Below are 13088 nucleotides of genomic sequence, written 5' to 3' on the forward strand. Positions count from 1 at the left end.
TGTCTGCGTCTGCTTGCTTGCCTAGCGTATGTACACATTTCTCCATTGAATGTGAACTTGAATAAAAAAAGCCCAGAAAAGGTCACGCTCATTTGCATGATGGCCTTCATTAGAATATGCTAAGGACGAATGCGGGTGCTTTCTTTCTCCACCGTGATGAATAGCTGCAGCATTACCTACTCGCCTCAAAGTAGTCCTCCGTCACCCTCATTTACATTTCGCTCCCTTTTATATTTATTTCGTACATTTGCGAAATACTCACAGATATTGCTTCTGAAGAGACCTGGCAACCTGTTTTGCAATTTAAATTGGCGGTGCTTTATGGTGTAATAGTCAGCTTGTCATTTAGAAGCGCCGGTGCTCTCACGGCCTCTTATGACTCTCAAAGAGTTCGATTTTAAATCAAACAACGCTTTGGGGCCTCGGCGGTAAATTAGGCTGAGCTTAAACACCCTTGATTGGATGCTTTGGGGCCATTTTAAACTATACCTTTGGTGTTGAAGTATCGAGCTGATCGCTATTGTTTTTAAATGCGTTGTGGGATAGAGTGGGTCAAAACCTGATTGTTTATGATACACATCTGTGGATTAGAGAGGAATTTTTTGGTGTATACGTGTGTTAGGTCAAGTTTTATATTTTAAGATCTGATATTTACTTAGATACAAGATACAAAAGAATGCACGGTGATTTTAATAGAAGAAAAGTAAAAAAAAAAGAAGAAAAAAAAGATGAAGAACAAAAATCTATGAACCGCTGTAAACGGAATACAAAAAACAAGCACACTAACAAATTTATTTTATAATCTATAATGTTTTTTTTATTTATATTTTTATTTATTTATTTATTTTCCTCCAGAAATTGCACTTTCATTCAGCAAAGACACATTAAATTGATGTACTTATTAAGATTTCTATTTCAAATGAAATTTAAATAAAATATTTAAATAAACCTGAAAGTAACTATCTATCACAGTTTCCACAGACATATTAAGTAGCACAACAGTTTTCAAATTCCCAAGTCCCAAATTCAGCATATTAGAATGATTTCCAATCTGATATAGTAAATATTCACAACAATAACTAAGATTTAAAAAGTAGATCACACTTGAGTATAACTTCATGTGACAATTTCAGGAGTACAGTTTAATATATAGTTATTGTGTTTGAGTCTTTTATGTTTTTAGCTATTTTAATACATCTTTGACAGTTTGGTTAAAAATTGGCCTGACATCTTTTTACTAATTTGCACATTAGCGTGAAATTATGCCACTTCAAGCAGAGTAAAATGGACTAAAATGATGATAATGACATGATGAAATATTGGCAAAATGTTGAATACATTTTCTATGTCTAAAACATAGAGTAAAAATTAATACTGCAACTAACTAAAGTTTGACTAATGCTGTTATCATAAATCATATAACAGACCCTAAAAAATCAAAATACTTAGTGGTCTTGTAAGTATCTTTATTCTGTAATACAGTACAGCACTGACAGTCTCAAGAATCTTCTCTAGACCACAGGAGCATATATGAACGTCTTTTTTCCCTCCTTGTATGCAAAAAAATAACAAAGCATTGTTACCTTGTTCATGATTTGACAATGCATATGTGTTTGGACAAGCCTCCTTTTTATCACAGATTCTTTAATGTGTGTGATCTTATTAAACAGACAGAGAGAATTGACTGACCCTTCTATCTACATTTGGCTCCTGCCACCCTACAGTAAATGGACAGGCACTTTATGGTGAAATATTCATAACACTGGGAGAGGAGAGGAAAATCATATCTGTCATCGATAAAGGTGATGAAAATCAAAGAGACTCATACTGTTCATCATTTTGGAAGCTGAATACCCTAGAGTTCGCCTGCTCTTTTATACTTAGGGGAAAATTGTAAAAAATTAATTTCCTCTCTAAGGCCCGGTAGAAACAGTAAACAGTAAACACTCTAAATAAATGATGTTTTTTCTCCTCTCTCTCTTTTGAATGGACAGACGGCCCCTGCTGGGGCCTTGGTCTCCGTGGCCCAACGCGGCCCTGTATGTGGAAAGCGAACCTGAGCGGCGGACCTCAGTGGTTGTTTAATCGAATCAGCCCGGGTCTGAGTGGATCTGACTTCTCTCCTGTCCCGAGTGAGGGCTTCCAGTCACTGCCTGCCATGGTTACCCTTCAGCCCCTATAAACAAACCACAGTAAACCCCATCCGAGAATGCCCGCAGTTAGAGCCTCTGAGCCTCTGCGGAGACATGAAAGTTCCGACTCTCGGTTCAGGCTTTCATCTGCGCTCATTTGGTGTGAGCTGATACCAGCGTTATTACGCTCAAACTGGAAAGCGTGAATAAAAGGACGCCTAATAGGAGTTGTTGGGAATTTACGAAACTTAAAAACTTGTGCAGGCAGTTGATTTGGAATGTTTGAGAGAGGGTTTGTGGTATCGGCACCATGTCAGCCATCATATTGATGCTTTGTTATGAACGCACCCTTGTGGTTTACAGTGGTTCAAAACATAAATGTAAGTACGAGTGTGTTGTTTTTAAAAAAAAAAAAAATTATAAATGTTACTTTTCTGTATACAGACTACAAATCAAAAGTTTGGGGTTGGTAAGAGTTGTTAAATGTTTTTGAAAGAATTCTCAACAAGGCTGCATTTATTTGATCAAAAACAGCAGAAACAGTAATATTGTGAAATATTATTATAATTCAGTGTAACGGATTTCTATTTTAGTATATTTTAAAATATAATTTATTCCTGTGATGGTAAAGCTGAATTTTCAGCAGCCATTACTGTGGAAGTCACTTGTGATAATTTTAATGGTTGTATATTTATATTACATGATATAATTTTTTTCCTTCAAGTTATTTAAATTTTTTTAACACACTGTATAATTCACCAAAAATAACTTTTCAATTTGTACACGATTTCAGGAAAAGTTTAAGTGAGATGCCAATAAACTGCAGAAAAAGCAGTGTGGGAAGAGTAGATTATGTCCCTTTTTTTCCTCTTATGGAAGCAGAGGGGGCCATTTTGCTCTAAATTATATATACAGCACTTAATCCCAATGGAGTTTTTTTTCTTCAATTAGATTTTCTTCGTCAAAGACATATGAATAGGTCTTCGTTGTAGGGATGCAAAAGAAAAAAATACAGTATTCTGATATCCTCTTCAGTTCTTTCTTTTTCCCACGGGATGGCTATGTGTATTTCACTTTTCAGATATTCTGTCCCAAAAGGACACAGAGAGGACAATTGCACCCCATAGAACATAGTGGGTGCTCTATCAGACCTATTCAGAAGTTCAGTTTTGAGTATGTGATAGAAAGGTGTGGAGACAAACATTAAAATCTTTTCTTAAGTGGCTTTGAAAGATCCAGAAAAGCCTATCAAAATAGTTTACTTCTCCTTGTCTTGTTATCTTCTTCTTTTCTTGTATTGTGTCCATACAATGTTCTTTTATAAATAAATTAAGAGGACAAGATCTGTTATTCTCTGCCTGCAGTTATCAAAATTTTGTGTCTTCTGCCTTCACTCACAAAGAAAGAACAAATAGGGAATATATATTGTTATAAATAACATTATATGTGTTTTGAGTAAAACTTTTCCAGAACAGGGAAGGCGAGGACAGGATGGGCTAAGGTGGGACAGAACATCCATTTAAGCCTGCGGGCAACTACAGTTGCCAAAGGCTTTGCCATTCTTTTTCCATTTGTAAACATTTTTGGCTGACTATAGATGTTTTAAAACCCTGAGGAAGGGCTTTTGACAACTTGCAGAATAATGTGTCATGTGGTAGTGTTTAATTCATGCTCCCATTTCTTCATGTTTACATAGAAATGCACCTGGGAACTAGTAAGCGGTGGACAAAAAACCCTTATTATCTCAATCTTTGCATATTTTTCTATCGGAATTTCTATATATAGACAGTGTATGTGCCACCAGTCATTGAAGCACTGCATTGTATGTTCATATGAAAGCTTATGCACATAAGACATCTCTGTGGAAATATATGGACGTTAATAGGTTAAAATATTTGAAATCTATAGATAATAGACCATACAGTGTTATTAACTAAAGAGATTGATTTCAGTGCTGATAATTGCTTATTAGCTGTAAATAAAGCTTCTTTATTGCTTCAGCAGTTGATAAAGTGAATATTGTCTGGCTGGGTGATGCATTGTAAAGCCTGATGTCTACAAGAAAAAAAAGATTCCTATTTCTATATATTTTTTTTTTCTGGCATTACGGTGTAATCAGTCTGTTTCTGAAGAGGCTTTTTTGTCTATAAATTGTAGAATAGGATGCATTTCCATAATAACATGCAGTTGAGAGTGAATTCCCCTCTCTACAGGTATCTGTGCTGTGCAAAGGCTTACACTTGTAACAGAGCCAGTGTTTTTGATAGGTTTGTTCAGATCACCTGTCTAGATGCTATAGCGCATGTTAGTTTGCTATGGGCAAAATTTCACATAACCACTGAGATGTTGAATGACAAATGCAAAACTCCTTGCATAGAGTCTGTTTACTCTCATATCACTCCATGGTCTCTTTAGACTCCCTTAATAAATTGATCTAAATCTAAAACATTATGTAGTCAGATGTTGGGGAAGTTTCTTTGAAAATGAGTGCATGACAATATTGCATTACTCCATAAAAAAGTAACTAATTGCATTAGTGACTTTTTATGGAAAGTAATGCATTACGGTAATTTTTTTAATAAGAAAAAAACCCAAAATGTTTATTTTTGGCAACTATAAAGGCTCTTTCACACCAAAAGTTAAATGAATAAGCCTCAGGCTGAAGGAAGTGCCTCAGTCTCAGCATCTCACTCACAAGTCCTCTCAACATTGGGACAGGAGAGTTGTCAGTGAATAAAAGGGAAAACAAACTTTACACTAAAAATTTGAAAAAGTAACTCAGATATTTCACTGTAAATTTTAAAGTAATGCATTGCTTTACTAGTTACTTGAAAAAGTAATCTGATGACATTACTAGCATTACTTGTAATGCGTTACCCCCAACACTTATTACTTCATTGTATATTTACACATCACAAATTTTTTTACAATAGTTGCTATCTGTTCTTATAGTTGCTGAAAGAATTTACACTGTGCAAGGCCAACTAAATCAAATCGCGGCCTGAAAATTACCTGTTGAAATTCCTCTTGAAAAGCCCTTGAAGGCCACTGTAAAAATCGCACACTAGCACTGGTCACATCCCTGAGAGTGTCTGAACTGCCACAAGCTGCTGTTGGTCCACAGATTCTGTATATTTCCGTGCATGTTTCCAGAGACTCGGGGTCCACCGGTCTCGCGCGAGATGAGAGAACATCAGCGCTTCAAGAGCTGCTCAACTTTCTGTGTGTGTGTGTGTGGGAAGGGATGGGAAAGGAAGGCAGCGCTCTCTCTCCAGCAGCAAGAGCTGTTTTTAGTTTTGACTGCGGGTTTCAGAGCGCTGTTTGTTGTGCTTGGCTGAGCAGCGGCTGAAGTTGTCAGCGTAAATAAGACTTTGTATTCAATCATCTTGACACGTACAGAGGAGACAGTGAGTGACAGATTTAAGAGGGAGGTGTAGCAGCAGTAAACTCTCTCTCTCTGTCTGTCTGAATAAATTCACAAAGAGAAGTGAGAAGTGTTCTCCTATCACGCAACCTGCCACAGCCTTCTGCATAGACGAGAACTTAGACGCCGTGTCTGGTCTAGTAAATGTGTTGACAGTGATAAACAAAGGATTGTTACTTTCTCTTTTTTTAATTGTCTTTTTTTGCGGCCTCGCAGATCAAGTACACACTTTTCCAAGGCTATCAAATCTGTCTTCTCCTTTTTCTGAGCGAGGCTCTGGAATCATGTGATATATCCCTGAGAGCTTCCCAAACAGACATTCCTAAAGTGATATTGACATGTTGTCAAGCTCGCCTCTTTCCCATAAGGCCTCCTGAGCTCTGACAGACTCCAGCGAAAGCAGGAAAGTTGCCGTCGCTCAGGACGCGCAATAATTTCAGCCTGTCTCCTCTGCTGATGTGCCGGCCTATTTTTAGTTCCTCTTTTTTTTAAATTTATAGTCATCAAAATCACCATTCTTCATAAACACCTGCTCAGGAAGTCCTCTGGGCTTCCTTCTCACAACCTAGATGATCTTGATGACTGACTCATGCTGGAAGAGGAAGCTGGATTTTGAGTCATCTTTGAGCAGTGATGTAGAAGAGACGTTTGGAATCGGATGATCCTGAATATGAAAGCGTGAAGCCTTCGTGGCGTCATCGTTAAACCCCGTTTGCCCCGGTTATCCCCTTTACCACAACTAATGAATGTATTAACGCTTCCTTCATCTCACTGGCCACATATACACAGAAACTAAATACGGTTGTCACTCTTCTGACTGCTTAATCCTATTCTGTGCACACACACAAACTTCTTTTCCACCGAAATGGTGCTGGTGCCCATGCAACAGTTATATGCAACATTGTATGTAAATATGGCAAATAAAAAGTTTGTATGTGTGTATGCAGCATTCCAGAATTTCAGTGTTAGACAAAGTGATAAATAAACTGTTTTGGGGTCTCGGGGTAGTGAACAAAACAAACAAAAAAAAGGGTGCCAACAGTTTAAACTATTTAATGTCCGGTAGTTTTGTATTCTTAGCGACTTTACAGAATATAAAATAATATTTTGTATCCAATAATATTTTATTGGTTTATTTTAAAACCCTTTATAACGTCATGTATTTGAGCTCATTTAAAGGGCACCTATTATGCAAAATCATTTTTGGACATAAATGTGTGTTGGCAGTGTGTGAACACAGCCACCCTACAATAATAAAAATTCTCCCACTCCTCATTTTTTAATCCCCTTTAAACCAAGTCAGTCTCACTAGGCCTGCCGTTTTGATTCTCACCGCAGTGTGACGTCACATTTCAGCCACGGGGGTTAATTGACAGCCCTGCGTTGCTATAGTTTCCGCCCTCAGCGGTTACGCTGTCCTTCATTTTCTCCGCACACGAGCAGCTGTAACGTCAACAATGTCTCGCAAGCAGTCCCGGTGCTCGGTGTTTGGATGTAAGACTGAACATAAGAGTCTTCATTTTCTCCCAACATCTGAGCTGCTGAGGACGCTGTGGATTACTTTCATTTTTCAAGGTGTATCACTCAAGACTCCTTTGTGAATGTCATGTCGTTATAGTGCTTAGCGTTTTAACCATATTTGTCTGCGTACATTAAGTATTTTTAACTGATCAGCGCCGTACTTGTGAGATTAGTTTGCGCTGTTCGTAGCTCGAGATTCGTTCGCGCGGCTCGGTCAGTTGATTCGTGCCGATGATAGGTCAGCACGGCGTGAGCTCTATAACATTGCATTGTTTCGTCCCACTTGACTTCCCATATGTACGGCTAAACGCTGACGCTGTTCTCTTGCTCTGTTATGTTGCATCTACAGGCTGTTTATTGCTGTAGAAATGCAATGCAGAGAGACTTACACGCGATGCCCTCTTCTGGAGACGGGGCGGGAATATGCAGCTCATTTGCATTAAAGCCATTCACTCCAAATCAACTCTTTTTTTAGACACACCCCAAAATTGACATTTTCCAGCTGTTATAATAAATGATCTGTGGGGTATTTTTGGCTGAAACTTCACAGACACATTCTGGGGACACGCAAGGCCAATATTACATCTTGTAAAAAGGGACATAATAGGTGCCCTTTAAAGTTTATGATGAGACAGTTTGCTTAATTTGAGCTTGTTTTGACAGACCTGTTTGTTGATTTTTCTAGCAAGATTTGGCAACATAAACCGCAGGGATGGTGAGAGTAACAAAGCTGAGTCAAGAAGCAATGCAATATTTGCTTGCAACAAAGAAAGGAGACACATGTTTAATGTGCTTTAAAATAACACAATATTGCATTAACACAGTTCAATAAACAATAAATTACTTAAGTTACTACTGAGTAACTTACATTTTAGACAGAATATGAACAGTTACTTGGTCTGTTTTCACTCTGTTAGCGAAACCAGTTTCAAACAAAGTCAGTGAAACTGTTACATGTATTTGAGCAATACAGACTGTAGTGGTGTTTTGTGACTGACTGAATTTTTTTAACAAATCAAATGAGTGAATGATTTAATGAATGTTGGACGAATTGGATAAGTGAATAATTCAATGACTCATTCATAAAGACAGTTACCTCTTTCATTCCTGAATGAATCAGTGTGTATAAATGAATCAGTTTGAATGACATGATTAATAAAGACAGTCGTCTGTCACTACCTGATGATGTAACCTGCAGAAAGAGTTGTATTATTCATGCACAAAATGAGTCTTTTTACATGCCTGTATCAGTCATCGCAAGTTCGATAGTAACACATGTATTCTTTTCACACACACAACTATAATTTAGAGGATTCACTTCTGCAATTACAGTAAATATGGGTGCAATATGAGGCTCTCATAAGGGTTTATTCCATCATCCGAGTCTCTGCATACACATTAAAATGGTATCCCTCTTTTTTCTGACTTATACGTCTCTCTCTCTCTCTCTGCTGTTCCTCAGACAGACGTGCTGGGTTATTCCACCAGCCTCTTCCATCCAACCGGGAGATGTATTGCTGTCATTCTGTCTGCTCTTTCATCTCTGAAGCCTTAGTGGTCTAGCTCTAGCCCTAAACTGTCTGAACCCTTGTGGTTTTTGATGAGGTCTTTATGGGTGCTGACCATAAAAAGTTCATCAAAGCAATGAGGTGGGAAAAGCGAGTAAGGAGTGTAGAGAGGACAAGAGAGGTGTGGAAGAATGATGGAGAAAAGAACATGCAGACAAAGGAACTAAAGCGAGAGAGACAGGTTGTGAGAAAGACAGAGAGACTGACAGACCGATAAAATACATAGATACAGATTGATAGAGAGAAAGAGCGAGGCAGAGAGAGCTGAGGGGTAGTATTTAGCCCCCGTGGAGGCAGTAAAACAGCAGGTGAGTGCCATCATTAGGCCAGGCAGATGAGGCGAGGCTCTCAGTATGACCATCTCTCTCTCTGCCGCCCAGTCTAGCATACAAAATGGCTGCCGAGGGGCTGCTTAGGGGGAAGGGCAGAGCAGCCAGCCCTTACCAGCCCCTACCAGCCCCATCACAATCCCTGCCCTCCTCTGGGGCAAAATGTCCCAACGGTGTGCCCATCTATTAGTGTAAATGCTCCTCATGTCTTGGCGAGGGTAATCTGTGTTTACGCTTGGGTGGAGTGTAATTAAGGTAGTTTGAGTGTCAGCTTGTTCTGAGTTTTACTTGCCTAGTTCGTTCAGGGTTTCAGGTGGATACAGCTTTGGAGAGACCCGAGCTGGATTTTAATGACGTATTCTTTTTTTTAACCCTTAAAAGTGCCACTGACTGTAGAAATCTTTGTTTTGGGGTGAAGCTTTTCTTGGTTTTAGACATTTTTGAGCAAGACAGGATGCTTAAATTTGGATATGTCAGAGGAGTGCTACAGTCATGGCCAAAAATATCGGCACCATTGGTAAATATGAACAAAGAAGGCTGTGAAAATTAATCTGCATTGTCAATCCTTTTGATCTTTTATTTAAAAAATTCACAAAAATCTAACCTTTCATTGGATAATAAGAATTTAAAATGGGTGGAAATATCATTATGAAATAAATATTTTTCTCAAATACACGTTGGACACAATTATTGGCACCCCTAGAAATTCTTATAAGTAAAATATATCTGAAGTACATTCCTATTCATATTCACAATTTTGAGCACTCCAGGGTAATTATGAACATGAAATTATCCAGCCATGGCTTCCTGTTTCTATAGTAAGAAATATAAATAGGAGGGAAAACAAAGCCCAAATTCCCTTAATCATCCATCACAATGAGAAAAACCAAAGAATATATTTCTGATGTGCAGCAAAAGATAATTGAGCTTCACAAATTAGTGAAGTGGCTTTAAGAAAAGAGCTAGAGCAGTGAAAATTCCCATTTCCACCATCAGGACAATAATTAAGAATTTCCAATCAACATAAAATGTTAAGAAACTGCCTGGAAGAGGACGTGTGTCTATATCGTCCTAATGCACGGTGAGAAGGAGAGTTTGAGTGGCTAAAGACTCTCCAAGGACCACAGCTGGAGAATTGCAGAATATAGTTGAGTCTCGGGGTCAGAAAACCTTAAAAATAAATTGTCAAACAGCACCACATGTTGTTTGGGAGGGTTTCAAGAAAAATTCTCCTAGCTCATCCAAAAACAAACTCCAGCATATTCAGTTATCAGACACGACTGGAACTTCAAATGGGACTGGCTTCTATGGTCAGATGAAACTAAAAAATATTTTAATAATAAATAAATTTGCTGCTTTTTAGCAGCAAACACTCAAGATGGGTTTGGTGAACACAGGGATAAAAAATACCCCATGTGTACAATGAAATATACTGCTGTATTTTTAATGTTGTGGGCCTATATTTCTGCTGGAGGTCCTGGACATCTTGTTTAGACACATGGCATCATGGATTCTATCAAATACCAACAGATAAAAAATCAAAAAGTGACTCTGGTAGAAATCTTATAATGGGCCATGTTTGGATCTTCCAACCGGACAATAATGCAAAACAAACCTTAAAAACACAAAAATAGGTCACTGGGCACAAAACCAAGCTTCTGCTATGGCCATTCCAGTCCTCTGACCTGAACCCTATAGAAAATGAGTGGAGTGAACTGAAGAGAAGCACCACCATCATGGAGCTGGGAATCTGAAGGGTCTGGAGTGATTCTGGATGAAGGAATGGTCTCTGATCTCTTGTCAGGTGTTCTCTAACCTCATCGGGCATTATAGGAGAAAATTTTGAGCTGTTAAACTGGCAAATGGAGGTTTCAAAAAGTATTGAATAAAAGAGTGCCGTTAATTGTGGCCAATGTGTATTTGAGAAAAACATTTATTTCATAATGATATTTCCCCCCATTTTAAATTCTTATTATCCAATGAAAGGTTAGATTTTTGTGAATTTTTTAAATAAAAGATCAAAAGGATTAACAATGCAGATTAATTTTCACAGCCTTCTTTGATCATATTTACCAAGGGTGCTGATATTTTTGGCCATGACTGTATATCACTCTCTAAAGTATCATGAATGCAGGAATGTTCCTGCATCTCACTGACCCACCAGTAAAGTTCTTGAAAATTAATATTTAGCGGTTACAGTAATGTTGCTCTGGCATTTGTAAAAGCCTTCCTAGTAAGAAAACCAAAGCTAGAGCTTAAACATCTGGTATTTCTGCTCATATATTGTGTTTTGGATGCTCTTTTTAGCAGGGACTTCAGACCTCGCTTCAATGTATATAAATATTAGTGCTGTCAAAATTAGTGCATTGATGCAGGCGATTAATTTTTTTAACAACATTTTAAAATAAATTTATTAAATATATATTCTACTGTTCAAAAGTTTGAGGTCAGTATGATTTATTTTTCTTTTTTTGAAAGAAATTAATACTTAAAGTGACAGTAAAGGCATTTGAATTGTTACAGAAGATTTCAATTTTAAATAAATGCTGTTTTAACATTCTATTCATCATAGAATCCTGATAAAATGCTTTTCAACATTGATAATAAATAATAAATGTTTCTTGAGCAGCAAATCAGCATACTAGAATGATTTCTGAATGCTCATGTGACACTGAAGACCGGAGGAATGGCTGCTGAGAATTCAGCTCTGCCATTTAATAATTAACAAACCAGATTTTAGAATATATCAAAATATAAAACAGTCATTTTAAAACATAATAATATTCAAAATTCTCTATTTTTAGATCAAATTAATGCATGTGTATACAACTCCTCTTTAAGGTTCAGATTTTATGTTTGAAATGTGATGTGTGTTTCTTTGGTAGATCCGAGTTGTGATTTATCCTTGAAGTGAAAACATACTGACCTGGATTGGAAAAGTCACACGGCTCGTGACATTTGAGTGCTGCTGAGCTAGCACTTTAAGCTCTTAGCTTGTACGCACAGACACTAATTACCGTACACACATGTACATGATGCTGAATTATGGCGCATTTAGTCTATACTAAATATTGTGATGCAGGAAAGCAAATAAACAAATTCCTGTGATGCCACATGATGTGGTTTTCCCTGTAATTCAAAGCGTGCACAGTTAGCGCCTCTGTGCTAACGCAGTGTAGCATGTCGTTAGTTAAACGTGCTAATGCGCAGCACCCACCACTTTTTTAATCTCCGCACCCGATACCCCTCCACCGCCCCCGGGCTGCGAGAGGACACATTAGCGAGATTTATATTTTCCTAAAAAATAGAGTGAGTGGCATTCCGTAATATCCTTTTATGACAATAATCAAGACACAATCATCAAGACCGTAGCGAAACGATGTTGTTCCAGCCCCTGCAGGCAGGGGCTCGACTCAGATGCGCGGCAATGGCTGTGACGGCGGCGGCGGCGGACGTGGAAAGCTGAAGTCTGTCCGCTCGCTCCCCTCGTTCTTGCCATCTCCCAACGGGCAATGCCATCCATGCCATCTCACGTCGCAGTTAATCCAGGCCTTACGATGAGAATCTTACAGCACGCCAGTTTGATTTGCAAGCTGCCCTATCAAAGAATGCTAATTAAATCGTATTTTTGCATATGCCATGTCTCTTTCATGTACATATGCAAATGGAGCCCCGTTGCCTTTCAGCGCCTGGTAATTAAGTTTATGAAGGACAGCTGTAATACATAATTAACAGAAATGTTTGCAAGCCCGCTCTTTCAGTGCCGAGACGTGAGAGAGCGACGGAAGCGGCTGTGAATGTGTTTGTGTGTTTTGTGTGTGCGTGAGGGGTGCGTGTTGTGTGCCTCAGGTTCCCCTGAAGCCCTGGGATAGCTGACGGTTTGAGTGTGTCAGTCTTCATCACCAGAATGGAAGTCTCTCGCTCTCTCTCTCTCTCTGGTTTCTCTAGGCTACATGCTCATCATCCTGGCAAGGGATAGGCTGAAGACACACTGAATATTTATAACCTTGTCCTGTTTTGTTAGTGTTGGAAAGTGACTGATGGAGAAGTGAGTGTGTGAGTGTGTGTGTGAGTCACAAAACAGGGTTTGGAACAGGCTCCCGGGTTATAGTTG

General features: G+C 38.5%; 1 long non-coding RNA gene across 3 annotated transcripts in view; it reads left to right on the plus strand.

Moving 5' to 3' along the window:
* LOC131526362 (uncharacterized) overlaps positions 1 to 13088 on the plus strand; it is a 142923-nt gene that overhangs the window by 39364 nt on the left and 90471 nt on the right. The window lies entirely within an intron of this gene.

This window comes from Onychostoma macrolepis, chromosome 19 (assembly GCF_012432095.1).
Source record: "Onychostoma macrolepis isolate SWU-2019 chromosome 19, ASM1243209v1, whole genome shotgun sequence".
Classification (NCBI taxonomy): domain Eukaryota; kingdom Metazoa; phylum Chordata; class Actinopteri; order Cypriniformes; family Cyprinidae; genus Onychostoma; species Onychostoma macrolepis.